This window comes from Argiope bruennichi, chromosome 8 (assembly GCF_947563725.1).
Source record: "Argiope bruennichi chromosome 8, qqArgBrue1.1, whole genome shotgun sequence".
In the NCBI taxonomy this organism is placed as follows: Eukaryota; Metazoa; Arthropoda; class Arachnida; order Araneae; family Araneidae; genus Argiope; species Argiope bruennichi.
Window position 1 is genome coordinate 101,228,198 of NC_079158.1, and position 22,513 is coordinate 101,250,710.

The 22,513-nt window shown below is 28.1% G+C and overlaps 1 protein-coding gene across 2 annotated transcripts in view; it reads left to right on the forward strand.

Moving 5' to 3' along the window:
- LOC129980850 (homeotic protein antennapedia-like) overlaps positions 1-22,513 on the forward strand; it is a 788,317-nt gene that overhangs the window by 131,539 nt on the left and 634,265 nt on the right. For both annotated transcript variants that reach the window (XR_008785259.1, XM_056091282.1), the window contains 2 exons: positions 8,856-9,231; positions 11,890-11,976. The gene's annotated coding sequence lies outside the window, so the exon portion shown is untranslated. The remainder of the gene's footprint in view (positions 1-8,855; positions 9,232-11,889; positions 11,977-22,513) is intronic.

The window sequence follows — 22,513 nt, forward strand, 5'->3', positions numbered from 1 at the left end:
GCAATAAATAAATAAGAAAACATTAAAGACATCAAATATTGGCTTAAAAAAGAACAAAAATGGGACTAAGTGGCTTTATATCATATGAGAGAAAAAAAATAATATAAAAAAAAAGACATAGGAAGTGCTTAAAATATAATACTCGGGTCAATATATTGTGTGCTGGTATGGTAAAAATATTTTTGGAAAATAAAAATACTTTTGCCTTAATTGTCTGTTAGGAAATAGGATATCCTATTTCGGAAACTGGTTTCTTTTACTGGATCAATGGAGCAATTTTAATGTGCTTTTTTCATACTATTTTAGTGTGTATTACTTTAAAAAGCTTATTACAACATTTTAAAAAATAAACTGCTAAGAAATTCTATCGCAATTATATAAAGTATTGCTTCGCTATCGTTTTACATTTAAAATGCGTTTAGGCAGCCAGACTAACTTTTTCCTATGCCTCATTCAATCGAAAGTTTATATAGAAGAGATTTGTTTAATCTAATTTTTTAAAGGTATTCAACTCAGTTTCAAGCATTAAAATATTTTAGGTAATAAGATTAATCAGTATAAATCGTCTGATTTCAAAATTCCATATTTTTAAAAAAGAAACAAAATTCTTTGCATTCCTATTAAATTTTTATCATTCCTTGTCATTCATTTGTGAAAGTATAGAATTTTGAAATTTAATTATTCACATTAAAAAAATTCTGCGTAATCGAATTTTAGTAGAAATTAAACTCTCTCCAATGTCCTATATTTAGTGACAGCTCAATGTTATAAAAATTGGAATGTTACTAATAGTATCATCAAATAATTCTGAAAATGATTCTAAAGTATTTAAAAGTAAAAGTAAAGTATTTTTGAATTTGAAAAGAATTTAGTATTAATTATCATTAATCAATGCTTCATATAATAGAGATCTCAGTCGAAAATGTTTTAATTTCATTAACCTCTTTTAACAATCTTAAAACGACATGTAAGAACACGAAGAATACGCATAATTAAGTAATTTTCGATTTACTTTTAAATTTAGTTTTCTTTGGCGATGCTATGCGACAATAGCCATAGTATCTTTTTGCTTTTAGAATAAAATTCAACAATGACAGATTAAATCGATACTTTTTAAATAATTTTAATATTGCCTTATGACCCATCATTTGTTATTTTTTAAAAATTATTATTAAAAAAAAGAAAAGAAAACTCAATACATCTCCCACAGTTTACTCTTAAAATGTTCGCAGATGAAATTGATAAATATTTTACTGCACTTTTCCAACATTTAGGGATTTTAACACTCTGACCTAGAAACTTGCTTGTTTTTACATTTCGGTTCACATTTTTGTAGTTATCTTGAACAGTTTCTAGCTTTCAGTTGTTAAAAAAAAATCTAATTAAAATAAATTATATGATATTAAAATTGAATTGAATTCCTTTTCAATATCTTCGAAGAAATTTCGTTCCTAAGTAAATTTCGGAGTATGTTTTTTTTTTCTTCCTTTTTTTTTAATACGTATTTAAATTGCTGGAATTAATTTCGGTGCATTTTATTAATCAAAATATTAATAACGAAAATTAATGATAATATACAATAAATGTTTTATTATGCAAATTAAATTAACATTTTTCACATTTGTCGTCTATGGTCAAAATGTCGGAAATTTTATGCTAACCAAATTTTAAAATAGTTGGCATTTTTTTATTTTTTATTTTTTTTATTTCAGCTTTTCAAACTCAGAACTTCTCAGTATCTTTAACAAACAATTTTAAATATTCGCTTAGATATCCAACAGATTTATGCCAAATTTTTATTAGGTAATAAGAAATTCTTTTTATTCTGCAACATTCATTTCTACTTAGTAATTGCAATTTCTCGATATTTCTCTTAACATTGTTAGGTCCGAAAGTTAAGACCTTCGTATTCTTCTACTCCGTGACCAACCTCTCAAATTGGGCAAAATGACCAGATTTATGAAGAAGATAAGCGAGTTCTTTCTGAGGGATGCAGAAAAAAGAAAAGAACACTCGATACATCTCCCATAGTTCACTCTTCAAATTTATTTAATACGATTTCCAGAATTTCAAATCCCATAAAAATTTAAATATTTCCCAGTTAACTTCGTGAAATGAATGAAGAGCAAGAATGAACAGACCAAAGTTATAGGCTCTATCCTCTGGCATATATGTACATGTTCCACATTTCCTGTCACATTCTTGTTCATTAAGTATTGAGAATGCTGTATTATTATTGCCATTATAGTGAAAAGAGGTTTTTATTACGCTTTTTCAGTTATTAATTTTTCGCTTTGGGATTGGTGATGTTTCTTGTAGTTTCAATGTTGCTATTTGTTCTACGGTCTTCTTATTAATCTGTCTGTCTTCTTATTAATTTTCATTAAAAAAAATTATACTTAAACTTCAAGTAATTGCATTTGGGGTGAAAACTTGCACATTTCCTTTTCAATAAAAATAGTTTTGGTGGAATTACATAAATAACACATTTATGGCAGAGTAGTAATATCGCTCTGCATTCAGTTCCTTCCGACTGATGGTCAGAATTGACTCGACCTGAGTGATTTTGCAATTGTGACTCAAGTGGTGCCACGACCGCAAAAGTTTATCAACCGATTCTTTGGAAGAAAGTGATATGGCTTGATGAATTATCGTTTACACTGTTTCATACAAGATGAATGAGCGTCAAGAGAAAGAGTGCACGCTAGGGATGACAGTCTTCGTTCATTTGGCTTGTATCAGTCTGTGTTGAACGCTTATTTGAAGAGAACCCTTATATCTGAATAGGAGATGTTTTGGCCTAATAGCGTTGTCGAGCGAGAATGGTTTGAGCTATTTCTGTGAGTCTTTAGATCGAGATTGTGTCTCTGGCCAATGTTATGGGGATAACAATGACATCGATGAGTTGCAGGAGGACCACAGCCAGAACCACAAAAAAGTTTACGGATTTGCATAATGTGTCACAGCAAAAGACTGCAGAGAAGATTTGTTCGGATAGGAAGAAATAATAAACGGATCAGAGCAGCAACCTTCCAGTGAAATAAAGGAGATGCTAAAAGCATGGGAAATTGTTGCATCGTCTGTGTTAGCATGAATCTGATAAACACAGTATTATTCGCTTTATAAATTCTTTTAACGATTATCTGAATCTCCTTTTCTCGAAATTGTGAAAATATCCTTCAATAGTTTTCTTACAAACAACAACAACAACAACAAAAAAAAAAAAAAAAAGCATAATTGCATTATTATAAATTTATTTGAGTTTTTTTTTTTTTTTTTTGAGAATGGAACATATTGTCCTATTTTACATTGATTCCTATGAAAAAAATTGTTTAGCTTAAAGAATGCTTAGCATTACAAGTAAATTCCAATTGATTAAAACATATAATTCACGAACGAGTTATACCAGTTAAGCGAGGTTCCACTGTACAACATTTGCAATGAGATGTCATGATATTACAGATTAAAAAAAAAAAGCTAGCATTAAATATCCACATTTAGAAAACCATTCGAAATTTCCTGAGTATTGAACAATTGCAATAATATATAACATAAATACAAGCAAAAATAAAAATATTATAATTAAAAAAAATAATCACGTGACTTCGAACCCCATAATATGAAAGATTGGAATTGCAGTTTCCATTATATAGCGATTATATAGCGATATATATATATATATATAGCGATATATATATATATAGCGATATATATATATATATAGCGATATATATATATATAGCGATATATATATAGCGATTATATAACGATAAAAATTTCATTTCTGTATAAATTAAAAATCATAAAATCATTGAAGTAGATTGTAAAATTCATGAAACGTGATGCATTTCTCGGTTTTGATCATGAACGGAGGTAGCCTATAACTGAAGCGGATACTCCATGATCCTGCCAGAGCCGATCACTACCCAGTTACCATTCTTGGATCTTAAAAAGGAACAATTCATGTTGATTTTTTTTCTTTTCTTCTCTTCATTTTTTCCGATTTATCAGTAATTTGTTATATAATAAGTTAATCTTACATTTATCTTGCACAACCACTTAGTAATTTTATTGCCACGCCATTATTCTATTCACCAGTTGTATCAGGTTAAAAACCTCAGTTCAAGCACTCAGTGACACTCCCCACAAATCGGCAAGAAGGAACGGAAGAACACCCGAGCAATCTCAGAGATCTACCACACATACTGATTAAATCAATTTCGTTTTAAATGTTAAATTCTATGAAGAATATACGGTTTGTTAAAAATCAAGTTTTGTTTAAATTTTCAAATACTTGGATTTTATCCAAGATTATTTAGCTGGGCATATTTATACACGATACCACTTGGTATTCTCAAAACTGCCAGTTTAAAATTAGAGATGAACGTTATCTTTTTCGCTTGATATGAAATGAAATCGTGAAATAATTGACAATGGACAGAGTCAATAGCGAAACATTCATTTTAGTTAATTAACTAATATCATTGTATAATAAATCATATAAATATTTTGTCTGAAAACTCTTTATTAATAGCAGTTGAGGAAATTTTGAACATCGTAAGCTTAACGTTTGGGGAAGAACCTGATTTTATATATGTTTAGTAATAAATGGATATGAAAAGTTTTATAATTATTTCTGTGAAATATCATGATTTTGTAATGAAGTATAAGTGATACACAGTGCTCATTTTAGTAGGGAAAAATTGACATTCTAGAAAGTTATTCGTTTAATTTTAAAAATTATTTATCAAAAAGGATTATTAGCTGATTCATTGGATGATATCATCAATGAAAATATGAAAAAATTTTAAAGTAATGGCTAGTCTTATTACATATTTATCTTTATAAAAAGGGGAGGGAAAAAGTTCTAAAACTGAAATATAGCACCTTCAGGAAACCGGGGTAAACATGGATATAAAAATATCAAATCATTAATTTATAAAATCTCTAAATAGATATTTCATACATCTTAAAGCAATATATGTTTTATTCTAAAATAATGAGCATCCTGATTTACAATAATGGCCGCGGAAAAAAAATCTTCCAGAATTAAATAGAATTGTGTACGCGTGTGTGCATGTACAGAGAGGGGATATTTGTCAGGGACCCATTCCTAGCTCCAACTTTCTAGAGATCTTTAGGGTGCATTTGGAACATTCAATGATTTTAATTTATTTCTAGAGTTTTTTTTTTCATTAAATTTTATTTAGGATTGTATTTGGAATATTATTAATTAAATTTTAATATGATATCGTTTCGAATACTTAAAATCATTATAATTGCATGTTTATAATAATAAATATCATTGCATCATAAATCTGAACAGTAATGGTTCTTTCTTAGTGAAATCAATTTGCGTATTACTGTTGTTAAAACAATTTTTTTTGTACACATAATTTTCAATGAGTCAAAAAGAAAGTCAAATAGCTCGGAATTGTGAAACATATGAAACATAAAAATAGGAGGAGTTTTCTATAAAAGAATTTATTCAGATTTTTTCCCCCACCTTCAAGCTGATGCACCTAAATCTTTCCAACTGTGCCTTACCTTGAAATATTTTCTAATTGGCTACTTTAACCCTTTTTCTGTTTTCCATAATTGAAAAAATTATTATCTGAAATGTTTAAATTTTGAAATTTAAATATATTATTAAAGTTGGAATATTTTGTTTTTGAATGTTTAAAATTATTAGAAATCTGATTGACTTAACAAATTTGAAACATTATGTTTAAGAATTTCCAAAATATTAAGAAAATCTTCCAAAAGTATAAGTCTTGGAGACCGTTATTATAAGTATTTAAGTATGTAAGTATTAAGTATTTTATGTAATTTCATTAAGTTGCCTCTTTTACATCTATTTACTTGTACAATATTTACAGCACAAAATATGCATTCCCATAATTTAAATGCTTTCATAAATGTAACTTTTAAATGCCATTGCATTGACAGAGAAATAATAGAAACTTCGCCTCTAGTTTCTGTCAGTGCATTCACTCGTACTAAAAATCACAGATGAAACGAACTGATATTATTACATCTTTCATCAGTTGGAGGCAGACCAGGGTGGCATGGAAGTAAGACATCGATTGCGGGCTGGAGGATCCCAGATTCCAAACCCAATTCTGCTAAAAATCTATACCATAACACTAGAGGAGAGGGAAAGATCTGACATCTGCAAAGAGACTATTAAGCCTGGGGAGTTGGCCTGTGGCGTAACTGGGTTATGGTACACACAACGACAATCCTGTCGATTCAGGGCGGAATCAGTGGAGGTAGGATGATCGACTGTACTGATTACTATCCACTAAAGATGCATCGTGTATGTGAACCATTTCTGTTCAAATCTGACGACCTGGCTCAAACCTCTACTCACTACTGTGGTGCGAAAGCCTGGAGAGGAAAAATTCCAGCTCAGGTGCAGTCTTTATCATCTGACCGAGCTTCAAAATGACGATGTTCTTCTCCAAATTATTCTTGTATTGTTTCCAAATGGGACATTTATAAAACTAAACAACATAATCAATTGTTAATTGCACTGCTAGTCACCGCTGAAAGAGTTTTGGATGCTATATTTTGAAACCAATTAAATACACATTTAAAAGTGCTATATTTATAAAAGCAAGTATTAAATATTATATATTTAAAAATAATTTAAATTGCAACAATGTGAATTTTTCACTCTAACTAATATACAACTGAAGAGACACAAAATGAGTCAATTTAATGTATTCATTGCACTCACACGCTCTGGAAACCAAGCGAGAAACAAGTTGACAAGTTCTTCCATCAACATCTCTTAAATCTGTGACTTTGTATCATTTCTTCCAATGATTTTCTTTTAAAAGAATGCGATAAAATAGATTGAATTGTTTCTCTTGTTTTTAAATTTATTTCGTGTACATAGTTTCACCTTCTTTCCTTCAAAAAAATTTGCATGTAATTAAAAAAAAAGATGCAAAATTTAAAATCAAAGAAAGAGCCTTAAGATTTTTAATTTGTGAAGCTTTGAGTAAAAGAAACCGGCGCTTATTATGTATTTTCTGCTTGTACCTAATTTACGTAAACGAAGATGCAATAACAAATTGGAATCGCATCACTCCCTGAAACATCAAATCGTCACCCCAAAATTAGATAGAAAATGCGACTCCAGTTTATTTTGAGATATCTTTCATTATATTAAAAATAAATTACTTCCAGGGATTTTACCGAATGCTTAAAAAATGAGCTTTCAGATTGCAAGAAGTTGAAATCTTAAAATATCCTTTCACTACAAAAATTTCAAAAAAAAAAAAAAAAAAAAAAAAAAAAAAAAATGAAGCTTTTTTTCAAATTATTAAAGGACGATATCCTTTTCCACTCGTGTGCAATAAATGCAGTCCGCACATGATACAATAGTAATAAAATAATCTAATGGTGATTAAAGAGCAGATAGAAAGTAAGATCCTAATGCCTTGATAGTTGCGATATTTGCATGCAAAATACAAAATTTTTTATTGGTACAGTATTTGTACCACTTATTTAAAAGAAAATTTTTTCTGACATTGCATTTATATCGATCTGTATATAAAGGATAAAAAATTTTCTGATCGGACAGTATATGTACCATCCCATATATAAAGAAGAACAACAAATTTTACTGGTATAATGTTTATATTTTTCCTTATTTAGAGGACCAAACCGTATGAGAGGAAAACATTCTTCAGCTTCTACACGAATCTATATGTAGAAGATAAAATTTTTATTGATTGCACAGCATGTGGGCTATTCCGTATACACAAGACAAAAATTTTACTAATAAAGTGTCTGTATTATTCCTTATTCCAAACCGTACGAGAGGAAAAAATTCTTCAACATCTATAAGAATTTGCATACAGAAGATCAAAATTTAATTGATCGCACAACATGTATGCCATTCCGTATATACAAGACAAAAATTTTACTAATATAGTGTCTGTATTATTCCTTATTTAGAGGACCAAACCGTATGAGAGGGAAACATTCTTCAACATATATACGAACTTATATACAGTGGATAAAAATTGTATTGATTGCACCCCGTTTGTACCTTCCGTGTTTAGAAAGCAAACATTTTAATGGTATATCATCTGTACAAACTCTTCATGAAGCGATCTCAAAATCTCAACTGGTACAGCATTTAATCTACTGACGAAGAAAAGGTTTCGTATAATGGGATGGAGACAATAATAATAATTGCTTACAGAATTTTATTCCATTTGAACATTATTTGAAAACTCATTTGATATAATCTAGTTAAAAAAATTAAATTACTATCTTTTTCATTTATATATAATTAATGAAGTATGCTGAAAAATAGCAATAATTTAAAATATTTTATATTTGTCCAATTATATTTCTTTAATCCGTTGGGGAGATCTAATATAAAAATATTATTTATAAAATAATTATTGCAAATTGTTTTTATTTATACATGACATAATCTTATAATATCCTATCTACACAATTAATCTTGTTTAAAATGTAGAGGTATCTACCAGGTATAATTATGTATCAAATATGTTTAAATACAGAAATAAAATTTTTGTTTCTTGGAACATCTGTACAGTGCTTTATTATTACGGAATATGTTAATATAATTTTAACTGCCCATTAATATCTTTTATTGCTAATTTTTGACAGAAAAATATTTTATCCTATGTTAATTATCTAATACATCTCCAGTTACTAAACAATTGAATTTTTAGACAAAAAAAAATGCTTATTTTCTTTCAAAAAGCAATAAACTTCAGAATTCTCACTTGATAATTTATGTCCGTAATAAAACTTGTGTCATTAGCGATAATTTTGCTTAAATCTAAATAATTTCCATCTTTCAGATCTTCAAACGGTAGCTAAACCATTCTGACGATCTGCCGGAATGCTTAGTTCCCCGGAACATATCATGAACTCTCACGTTCCACTCCTAATTTCATTTTCATCATCGAAAGCCATCCGACAGTTACGACCGCCCTGAGTTATGGCACCGCCTACAGCATCCGGTGATTGGCGAGCGCACTGACAGATTGACAGCTCCGTAGCCCTGCCCCCTTCGGAATCCGGCTTCTGAGTTAAATATGGCTACCTTGGACGTCATCTTTTCCCGGGAGTCATTTTACGATATTACTCTTGCACCTTTTGTGCGTGCAAGTTTATGTTCTCGACGACATCTCGAAAATGACGCTGTCACCTGAAACCTGATCGAGTTCAGTTCAGGTAAGGTTTACGTCGTAAATTTCAGTTCTATTGTTCCTTAAATTTTATTTTATTTTTACTTTCGCTATTTTATAAACTCGATTTTAAATAGTTAAATAATTTTGAAATATTTTTTTTTGTGAGTAAATGTATATTTAAAATACTGGTTATGTTAGAAAGAAGACGTTATGTTAGAAAAGGATATTTTTTTACTTATATCAACACTAATAAATAACTGAAAAATAGCTTAAAATTTAATAGCACTGGGAAAAATAATTTAGGAGAGTTAAGATACCATTAAATATTAGTTTTCTGATGGATGCTATATTTCTCGTGTGAATTCAATTACTTCTTACTTGGTACATACTTTCGGAAATCTTAAAATTCAATATTATATATATATTAAAAAATTAAATTATTAGTGATATTTTAAGGAATTAGTGTCATATAGAACATTTATTATCTAAAATATATACAATTATTTAAATTCATATTTAATTCTTTGTATTTTAATTTTTAAGTATAATCATATCAAAATAAATAGCAAAGAATTAATCGCATTTAAGTATCTTTTTAACCAAAGAGTAGATGGCATTTATTTTTGCAATGAAGTCATGATACTGAAAAATAGAAAAATATTTTACGAAATGATTGATGAATTATTACAGAACGTTCATTTATTTTAAAAAAATATCTTTATTCTTTTAATTAAAAAAAACGTACACAAAAAAGGCTCTAAAAGAATTTCTTTCATTAATAAAAAAATAATTATTTCTAATTCTTATTACACAATTTAAAATTCTGTTCCATAAACCGTTATAGTGCAACTATGAATTAAAAAATATATAATATGATATATTTTGCATCATTTTGTTAATTCTTTGTATTTGTCATTAATTTTATTAAAGTTTATATTATTCTGCTCTAGAAGAAAATTTTAAGAAATAATATAAAATGTTCTACTAAATATCCTAAATATCTATTTTTTAATTGCTTTCTTTCTTTAATCTTTCTCTAATTGCTTAGTTCTCTTTATGTTGTCTTTGAAATTTAGTAAAATATGCCTGTTGAAATTATTTTCAATCGAACACATTCCTATATGAACGAAACGGTTTTGTTTCAAATTTGACATGGGAAAAAGTTCAAAATTAATTGTAAAATCTTGTATTCTATCTTTTTATAGTTAGACTTACACCAGTGAATTAATTTTTTTTTTTAAATTCTGGTAAATATCAGACGATGAAATTCATAAATTTAAATTTATTAATTTTGGAAACAACGAAAAATCACTGTGCATTAATCTTTTACGCAATTTACTGCAAAGGGGGGGGGGGTGGAAGAAAAGGAAAAACTGGAAAGAAATTAATTTATTCGTTTTTCAGCCAATACTTCGAATAAACTACTACATTTTATCTCAGTTCAGGGTTTAATGAAACTCTTTACAAATAAAACGTGTTCAATATCTATTTCAATGCGAGTCGTATATTTTTAAATTACTATTCGAACATTTTTGATTAATTTTATTTTTTTGTGTAGTGTTTTTAAATTTACCACGTCGCATGATTTAAATCGTTCTCATATACGATTGAATAAATTAATTTTCACAATATATATATATATATATATATATATATATATATATATATATATATATATATATATATATATATATATTTATTTAACTTTTCAAAAATGGAATTCTTCTCTTCATTGTTCAGTGTTGTAGCTCCAATGATGATTTTAAATCATTATTTCATTATACAGAACTAAGAAATATTTTTAGATAATGTTCAGGATTTCACATACACTTAAATTATAATAGCCACTCGATATTAAATTCAAAATTAGACATTAACTTTTCTTCACTTCTTTTTACCTGCTTTGAAATTTTCAGTAGAACAAACATTTAAATAATGTTTTCACTTATTATTTCGGAAACAACAAACCTTTTACACAAAATGTCCATAAAAAATGGCAATCATAAGTAATTAAATTTTTTACTATAATCTGATTTAAGTACTTTGCGATCCTAGATCGTGCACGTTACGAAAATCCTATTTTATTTGTCAGTTTGCTAGTAAATTTAGTTTCACAGTTCAGCACTTTCTTTATAAATACATGATTTACTTTAGGTTAATATATATTTTTATTTTAATAATATTTTTGAAAATATATTTGTTTTTACATATGTATAAGGACTCCAAACTGTCCTGCATTCACATTTGGGCACAATATTTTTGAAGCAAACTTATGATATTCATAAATATTCTAAAACTTAAGTGAACGTAATGATCCTGACCTGTTACACTTTTTAAAGTGTTAATGATATTATAATATTTTATAATTCATGGAATTTATATTATTCTTGTTGACAATATTGATGTTCCAAATGTCTTTCTTTTACCGATTGCTACTGCTTCTTGTTTCTAATGTAGTCAGTTGGAGCCAAAACAGGACACATAACAATAAATAAATAATCTCATCCGAAGTTGCCTAAAAATCTTCAGAGTTTTAGAGTATGATTAAATTTTTTATTCAGATTTAAAGCACTTTCAGGTAAAGGAAAAAAATGACGATTTCATTTTAAATTGTCTTAAAATATTCAGATTACACATTCTAACGCTTTGAGCGTAAAGGTTTCCTACGAAATATTAAGAAATATTTTTTTTTAATTTATAGCTTAAACCAGCCAAATCCAAACATCATCGCCAAACGAAGTTGCATAACTGTCGCCCGTGGCACCCCTGTCGAGTCCAAAGGAATCAGGTGAGTTTTTCTCTATGCTTGTACTCTTAAATTTTCTTTATAGGCCACTTAAGGTGTTGGGATGGCTTCATAAAGTCAACAGGGCAAAGACTTGACTTACTGTATTGGGCTATCAGTGGGGATGAGAGCAAGCTCATATTCTTGTCACTGGGACCGTTTACTACACGACTACAAACAAGTGCGCTCGTAAAAGAACGATGGGTTCCGACGGGACTTTTTCCATTTAATTTTTGCCCGTTTTATTTTTTTCAACCCTTTCACTTGGGATAGAAAAAGCCCTGGTATCGAAAGCGAAGTTTGCTGAAGACAATTATGAGTGAAATCTAATTTTCAGCGTGGGAATTGGAGATCTTTTTTTCTTTTCTTTACTCCGTCCCCCCTTTTCTTTTCTGTGGGAAATTTTTCTTTGCTTATTTTTTTTAAAGCTAAGACAATTTTTCACGACCTTCTTTAATCTTGAATTTTCATTACAAATTTTAAATATTTGAGACAATAGTTTCATTTCAATGATTTTATTTAAAATCAGTAATAATCAGTAAATCCTTAATAACAGTTTTTATAAAGAAACAATGTTATATTTTGAAGAAAATGCATAATGATATTTAAACTAATGTTTGAATCATCCTTGCTATATTTCTAATAAGAATATAGCAAATTTTACTCGTATAGTTGTTTTAGGCCATAATACTTTTTTTAACGATTTTTAGTTAATTATCATATTTATTATTAAAATGTGAATGAAGTATGATCAATTTTATTTCCATTTTCAATAGTCTTTGATCTGGAGCATCGGTACTGTTTTATTGTTCAAATTTTTTCCGATCTTTTTTCCTGAATTTTCCATTACTTCCAAAATTATATATTTTTTTAAAAGGCAACACAATGTATTACATCTGAATGCATATAAATCTGAAAATTTAAAAAAATTCCCCCAAAAATTAATTAGAGATAAATATTCCGAATATTAAATTTCATTTAACAGCATTTACTGTTATTGTATTTCGAGAAAAAAAACAATAAAATGTTTAATTTTCTATATACCTGTTTAAGAATCTGTATGAATATTATTAGTATTCAGCTAAAAATTAAAGTATATATATATATACATTTATAAGAATACATAGAAGAAAAACTATCTAATTTTCTATACATTTCTTTAAAAATCTGTATGCATGTTGTTGGTATTCAGCTAAAAATTGGTAATGAAAAAAGAACACATAAAAGAATACAACCTTCTTATAGAGGTATATAATACAAAAAAGAGTTAATGCATTCTTGTTGTTTCAAAATGTCATTTAATGTAAGACCAAAAAAAAAAAAAAAAAAGCAGCATATTAATATGTATACACGTATTTTGCACCTACAGTATATGGATGTACGTGATTTTTCCTATTACAGAGATGACAATCTAAAACAACAAGAAGGCGTTAATTTCCCAACCCCGATTCTCGCTTGGTCGCGTTTAATTAAATAACCGATAACATTTCCATTGAGGGAAGTTTTGAAACATCGGGATTGGGTCTTTCTATTTTCGCATACTTTGTCAAAAGAGAAGGTAATACTATTTTAACATCTCTGAAATTCATTGAGGTGAGATACTTGTAGAATCAGCATGGTTATCTGATCTTCATATGTATAAAACATAGTTACCTCGGGCCACATTAAAATAAATGCTGTAAATGTCCATCCCCAATACAATCCGCTTCATTTCTCTGAACAACTTCTGAAGCCATTTATTTTTATCGATTTTTTTTTATCGCAGCACTTTATAAGTAGATAATAATAAGTGATTCTTAAGTAGAAATGAGTAGATAAGCATTTTTTAAGTAGAAAATATTGTGTCAAACTAAAAGAACAGAATATTAAACACCGGATAACTTCCAAAATCGTAGATTTCAGTTTCTTTTCATTTTAAATTATTTAAAATAAAATAGTAGATAAGGTACTAAACTTTTTCAACACAATATAAACTTCCTGAATTTGAAATCATGAGATAGTATTAAGAATATTATGGTAATCGCATAAATCTTAATGCAACATCACCTAATTTATCAAAGCTGACGACTCAATGTATCATTGGTTGACATAAAATGCATGACCTTGAAAACTATTCTGGTATTGAATTTGGTTGGGCGTTGTCGTTTTGCAGTAACGACAATTTGAGAAAAGGCAAACACAGAGAGTCTCAGTTAGTAATTTTTATGATGAGACACCTCACGGACTGTATGTAAAGATTGTGTATGAATCTTCGTTCATACACAATATCCCAGATCAGGCATCAAACTAGAACTCTTGTGTAAACAACATTATTTACCTTACGCAAGAGGATTATCTATCTTGCCAACTAAGTGATTACTGAACATTTTCTTCAATATGATTTTATAAATCTTTCTACAATTTCACTATTGATATTGAATTGAATTTTTATATATCAGTTTCACCAAACTTTTAAGGAATTCATTTTATCGATAATAGAACAGACTGGTTTGTAGATAATATAATAATTGTATAGACAGGGTTTCTTTTTGGAATAAAAAAGTTGTTTCGCATGATTATGAAGCCACCCTGACGGTAACATTGCATGGTTCGTCCTAAAATGTCTGTATTAATGGTTGCTAAATAATTTGAAAAATATTTAGAAAAACGTGTTTAAAATTGATGAAACATTTGAATCATAATTTTCTTATTAAGTTCATAATTACAAATTTAAAAATGAATAAAACTTGCTAGAATGGAAATAAAAAAAAAATACATACCTTTTCAGTCCTTAACAATTTTTAAACGACATTAAATACTGAGTTTTACATCAGCAACATTTTCATTTTGTTTATCTTACTCCTTGGACTTACAATTTTAGTTTTTTTTTTTTTTTTTTCTGCATTCTTTTTTTTTAAGTTCAGTTGTATATGCTTTCAATTTATGTTAGTATGGCAACAGTTATGCGCTTCCGCTGTTGGCATCCAACAGTGCGCATTATCGTTGCAATTTGTAGTGCTATAAACAATTATTCCATTAAAGGCTATTATCATTTGTTTACCTGCACGTGTCCGTTGTTTACTTAATGCCTGTGGTTCACCCTTGAAGCCCTAATAATCCCCCCTCATAGGAGGTTGGACCTACGAGAATAGGAGGAGCGTGTCGAAAAACAGATGCTCGGGCCGAGGCACCTATGAGGGGTCAGAGATCAAGTCGCCAGATCTGGTTCCTATCCCATATTTGGGGCGAAACGAGCGCACGAAAGGCATTAGAAAAACATTCCCCGTGTTGAAGGCATTCTGTATTTGATGGCTTTATTAACCGGTCTGCCTACGATAACTCTATTTAGCATATGCCTATAAATTTTTTCATTTTTTTTTCCTCATCCCAAACTGAAGGGAAAAGAAACGGCGTATGCAAGCTGGTTTGTTTGCCTGCCCGATCGTTTTCGATAAAAGATCTTATCTTTAATAATGAGAACCAATTTGTTTGCCATCGTTGCTACTCAGTAATTTGCGCTTGGGGAGTTCTTATTGCAGTAACATTTAATCTTCATCAATTATCGATCATATATCTTAAGGCTTGAAAACGGAGAGAATAAGTATATGCTTTCTTTGATAATAAAAGCTCTGATAATCTTCTGTTAGTGAGGTGTTAACATTGGATATAGCCTTTCTCCTCTTATTTGATTTTGAGAGGGATAATTAAATATGAATCGAAGTAAAAAAAAAAATTTGTAAATACTGTATTACTTGACGGCACAGACAAATATAAACGATTTTACATCCCCCCGTCCAAAATTATTAAATTCGGAATAACATTAATACAGCAAAAACCTTGATTATCGGAATTGATTGGAACCCTAAACATTTTGGAAAATCGAAAACTCGACTGACTGAGATTAAATTTTAGATCACAATTTTCTTTCATTCGGAAATTTTTGTTAAATTATATTTAAAAAAAAAAAAAAACACATCCTCAAATGCCACTAATTTTTGTTGCTTCCTCTGAATTCTCTCAATGTTTCTTGAAGGGTATTCTTGAAACAACCTTTTCTCCATCTGGAAAACGCGAAATTTTTTTTGACATTTCCTGTTATAACTAAATTGCATAGAATCACGTAACTTCTGAAATGTTTTTAAACCGGACGTATGTTTATATTTTTTTATTTTTGTTTCTAAATAATTTTCTGCATTACAAAAGATTATCATCCGACAATGATGTTTTGAAACTTAGCAAAACGTCCTAAAAATGGTTTCCAACGCCATATTTAGTATTTTTCTGTAAAATTCGTCGATTTATTAAAAAATGAAAACCATAGTTGGATTTTTTTTTTTTTTTTTTTTTTTCCTGCTGCCATCTAGATTAACAGAAACCTCGATTGATAGACATTCGAATAATCAAAGTTCTTCTATAATAGTTTTATTACTTCATCCCCATTTATATTCCCATAAATATCACATGCCTTAAAAATAACAAACTTAAGAAAATTCGATTCTTTCGATCTGTCTTCATGGTTTTATTAAAGGCTTTTCTGAAAAATTAGGCATCTTTATTAAAAAATGAAAACCACAGTTTGATTTTTTTTCTTCTGGTGCCTATTAGTGTTAACAGAAACCATGATTGATAGAGGTCTGGATAATCAAGGTCCTTCTATAATAGTTTTATTAATTCTCATTTATATTCCGATAAATGTCACATGCCTTAAAAATAATGAACTTAAGAAAATTCAATTATTTCGATTAGTCTTCGTGGTTTTATTAAAGATCTTTGTAAGATAAAAAAAAAGTTATTCATTTATTAATTTTCACACCTGTTTCGTTGATACCTATTTTCTCATTAGCAAAAATACTAATAGGTGACGTTTCCTAAATTGTGGACTATAATTCCAAATCAAGTCACGCAATAAATTAAACGCCGTAGAAATTTTGGCACGTATCCATGGAAGTTGTTTTGCAAATGGGTGTTAACTGCCTTTTATATCTTTTATTGCAGCAATGAAAATAGTTCATTATCATATTTATCATCGTCACACACACACATACAAAAAAAAAAAAAAAAAAAAAAAACCTATTTTTGCATATTTATTCGCAAACATAAGTTATGATTCTAAAAGAAATGCCGATAAATATTAATTCATCTTTGACTTTCTTTAGAAACTTAGTGTTTAGCTCTCTTTTTTAAAACAAAAAATATCTATTTCAATATTTTAAAACTTAAAATTATTATAGTGACAGAAGTTCTAATTTGCTGTTATACTAGCATTCTGAAATAAATATGAATTTGTTTTTTTAATCACATGTTCTGGGTATCCTGCAGTACCATATATAAAAAATGTTTATTTAACACCAGCATGTGTTAAAAAACGTCACCAACAGTAAAGAAAAAATTATAAAAATTTTTGATAAATATCATTTTATTTATATACAAATTTTTACGCATGAATCTGACAAAAAATTTGCCCAAACAAATCTGATTGTATCTATGTTGCCTATATAGGCCCATTTTATATAAGAGCGAAATATTCTACTTCATACTTCTACCGAATCATTTAATGGCTAATTTTTATTTCTTACTTCTTTTCTTGACTTATTTTTACTTATTCTCTGAAATCATTTTTATATACCATTTTATATCAATTTATATACCATAAACAGTAATATATATATATATATATATATATATATATATATATATAAAATTATCAGCACTAAAGAGCTTCTACAAATGAAGAGCATAGAAGAAATAGAAAATAGAAGTTATAATATATGTTGATAGTATTAATATCTGCGATAATTTATAAGGAAATAAAATTTATATCTTCGATAATTATGGCAACTATTATTCTTTATATTTCTTCTTACTTAATACTGGATTTTTATTGGTATTATTAAATTCATTTTTGTGACACATTTCAAAGCATTTTTGGGGGAAAAAAGGTGTGTGGGAGGGGGGGGGGGTAAAAAATTTGGAGTGATTGTCTAAACGAATCTTCTATGAAAACCTATGCGAAATTCATTCCTTCAATGAAATAGTATTATTTCTATTAAGAAAATGACGCTACACTGGAAAACTCGTTTTCATAGTGAATTAAAAATTAACATTTATCTAATTAAAATTTGTATCATTTTCTATTATTATTTCAACGTTTGAGTGTATGAGTGCAGGTAAAATTTTATCAATATATCAAAATGATTCCAATATATTGCAATGTTGAAAATAATGTTAATCTCGTTTCAAACTTATGTTTCTAGATGAAAAGAAAAATAATCTAAAAATAAACTAAAACATATTTTTACAGTATATATTTTAAAAAGAAAAGAGTGCCAAAATTAAAAAAAAATTCCCTGAAGTGCGCATTTTTGTAAGCATATGTTACTGGCCCTTCATACTTGTTTATTATTTTTTTTCATTATTTCTTTATTAATTTTTAAACTAGCACCAAATAAAAAATGTCAACTTTTATAATTGAAATTTTTAAAGTATTAAGCAACATCTGTAGTCTCTAAATGTTGATGGATATAATTTTAAATTTGACCTAAAATGTTTTCTTGTAATTCCTTGAATACAATATGTTAAATACTGACGATTGAAGTAGTGTTCGCTTAGCATATAAATTTATGCAATGCTTTAAATAACGCATAACAGATGAACTCTATTTGGTAGCCAACCTATTAAATACCATCCTTTTATTCTTTTAAAAAGGAAACATTAAATAACAAATGTTTTAAATAAATTAAAAAGAAAAGATGAATTTTAAAAATACAATCTTTACTTATGTCAAATTCAAAATAACTGCATAATTTGAAGGGGAAAAAAATTATTTTAGTTTTTAATGTCTCCATTTTTTTTTTCTGAGCAGAGCATTTGTTTCATTTTATTAATTAAAATTTGGAACTAATATATCATGTATATAAAGTCGAATGATTAGCTATCTATTTTTGTAGGGGAAATGATTTTCTTTTTTGTCTAAAAATGATTATGAAAATTACTAAGAAGTTATCTTAGATTTACAAAACAGATTACTATTTTTATTTTAGAAGAAACAGACTGTTTATTGTGGGCAAATCTTAAACAGTGAAAGTAAAAGACTGAAACATCATTAAACTCAAATCTTTATTATAAAGAATATATTTTACTAAATAAGTTAGAGGACCAATAAAATAAATAAATACATATATTTTTAAATCTAAATTTTGTTTTTAGAATTTGAAGAACACGTTATATACATTTATTGTTTCTTATATGAAAGACAGAAAAGAATAAATTAATCGTGGCTATATATATATTCAATTTAGGAGGTTTCAAAATTAAAACGATATTTTTAAAAAGAAAATTTCCGCGTATTTTATTTTCAATCAAGCGCCGTGGAATGCTTATTGCTGTGTGAGTACAATATTTGTGGCCGAGGAAACTTTAATTTTGACTTTGGTGCTAATGGCTCCTTGGAGAGCAATATTGCGCATAGGAGTTTTCTGGAAAAAAATTATCCGACAAAAATTTTTTTCTTCCCTTCCATTTTTTTTAAAGTCGGAAAAGATGCTTTTAAAAAGAATTAACGAATTCTCCGTTGAATTCATTATGTAGGAAAAATGTGACTATCTATTCAAATTCCAACCAGCTGTGTTACATTCGAAAGTTTTTTTTTTTAAAGTAATATATATATATATATATATATATATATATATATATATATATATTTAATTTTTGTAGAAATACTTTTACAAATATCGAGAAAAAAGAAAAAAAAAAAACCTAGAAGATTAAAAACCCAAAGAAATGAAATGGCTTTTAGAGATAAAGGTTGATTAAATTTTTATGTTACTGCACATGTCATCTTTGTGCAATGAGTATGCTATATTTTAATTTCCCTTTTCTCGAAAATTTATAAACAAAATTATTGTTTCATATTTATGAACAAAAGCATGAACGTCGCCTAATCAATTACTCTTCTTCAGTGTCTATTTTTCTATATCAGAAAAAACTAAAATTACAAAAAATATTATTATTTTTCTTTAAGAAAGTGTAATATTCCTCAGATTTTCCCTTTATATATCATATTCATACAAAAGGGACAAATTCTTATTAGATTCCTTACAATGACTTGGCATCACTTTCGGAAAAAAGAAAAAAAAAAAAAAAAAAAAAAGGAAATGAAAAATTATCATTTTAAATAACAGGATCCAATAAGTACCTTCATTTATAATTGTAGTGATTTTTCTCTGTTTGTTAATGAGATTTTTCTTTTTCAAATCATTTTTGAAGTTTGATTTGAAAATTTACAACGGGATCAAATTAATTAGATCCGAGAACACTATGCTTGTTCATTACATGTGAAAGGAAAGTTGAAGAAATATAAACCGTAATGGTTATTTATATAAGTTCAAATGAGTTTGGAAATGAATTTTCAGAAAATATCAGTGAGCCGATCTAAATTTTTAATACTATGACCATACCAAGCAGTGCTAGATTCATATAACCGCTTTACAAATATATTTTGTAAACAAATTCAGTCAAAAGTTTATAAATAAATAAATGTTCTGTACTAGAACTTTAGCTTTTGATTTCCTTTCGGGGGGAAGAAATTTTTTTTGACTTCAATTCTAATATATTGCCTCGGATTAACATTACTTTATGCTAATGTTATTTAACAGAAATGTATCTAAAATAAAAATCAACAGATTGTTCCTTTTGACTGTATTACAACACTTTCATGTTATGTTATTAATCAAATTAAATAAAAAACAGTTTATTTTATTAACTTCCTTTTTCAAAAATTTAATTTTTAGCTGATTGATATTTTAAGACCAACTTTTTAAAGACATTTTTTTAATTATTCCAATTTTAAAATGATAATACTAATAATAAAATGATTACGCATTAAATTTCAATCGTTTTAATAAGCATGATATGAAATCAAAAATAATCTGTTACATTTTTTTTTTTTTTAACAAATAGAACATGTTAAATGTAAAAAATAGTCACATTATTAATTAATTTGTTCTTTAAACACTTTTGCATTCCAGCTTTTCATGAAGCGATAAAATTATTCCAAATATTTGGGGGGGGAGCAGATTAAGTTGGATTGGTTTTAATGTGATAAGAAATTAAACTTTCATATCTATCAACAAAAAGAAAACTTATACAGAGTGAAAAAAATAGTTTTGTTTTTTCAGTTTTTTTAAAATTCTTATTTTAACTTTCTTAAACGTCCCCGAAGTTATGCTATAATTTTCATCGTTAGAGAATGTTAATTTTAAGCAGATTCCTGGAACATTCGTTAAATGTTTCAAAATACTCAGCATGATACTTACAATGGCTTAGTGCGTTACCACTATTATAAAATAAATGTTAGTGAGCGTTCATTTAGTTTTAATAAATGTATGTAAATATTGAATTTATGTGGCGTATAAAATTCCTGAAAGTTTAAAGACATTTCTTATAAGGGTATATCAGCTTGGACGATAAAAAATATAAACAAATAAAAATATTGTCATATTTTGCAACATAAATTTTAGTAATTAGAAACAATTAAGTATTATTTTTCCATAAAAAGTAGTTTGTTATTCTTTTTTATTATAAAATTTTACTGCAATTTGAATAGTTTTCTATTTTATTTGTGCGATAGACTTACAGATAAACATTTTAATAAAGTAAATTCATTTTCCTTTTTTATGTCGAGTCATTTACAATACCTGAACTAGATGATGATCGTATAATAATAAAAAAGGAAATTCATATTCTGAGACATTTCATTTTCAAAATTATGAATGAATAAATACGTACTAAATAAATCTGGTTTGTTTTCTTATGCCAGTGTTTATATTTTTATAATGCAAATTCAGATTAATTTCTTATGTCGAATCTTTAAAAGCCCTTGACTAAATTATAAGATTAATAAGAACATAAATTCTTGTTCTTGAACATTTAATTCCCGAAATTATGCATGCCTTTAAAGGTTTACTTGCTGAATTCTTTACAACGTAAATTCGGTTTACTTACTTATATCGCATATAAACACCCGGACTAGACTATGATCTACACCTCAAACATATATTTTCGTTCCTAGGCGAATTCCTTTCATTTCCGAAAGTATGTGTATATCTATCTTCGCGTTGAAATGCTGTCGAAATTGGTTTTAGGAAATCTAAATGGCTCTGGAAATGCAAACGCATCGGGAATGAAAAGGAAAATCTTGTTGTTGGGGCGACACAGAATTTCCATCACAATCCTGAAAGCTTTTTCCCGTCCTTGATTGAGTTCCGAAGCAATCGGAAATGGGCTTTTTCCTGCTTTCTTTCTCGGGCGTAAAGCCTTTAGCACTGAGGCTTGATTGAGCATTCGGACCGAAACCACTGGAATGGATTTCTCCGAGTTATTGCTTCCACAGCAGGCGGCGCCTACGCAGAGCCCAGGGGCGAAACAGAAAATCTTTATTCAATTGACGCAGATAGAGTCCACCACCCGCCATAATACATTAGGTTCTTCACCCCTGCATAGGAAATATTCAACAGACTTTTCTGTGAGTTCATTTCAAGAGTTTAGGTTATGCTTAAATAAG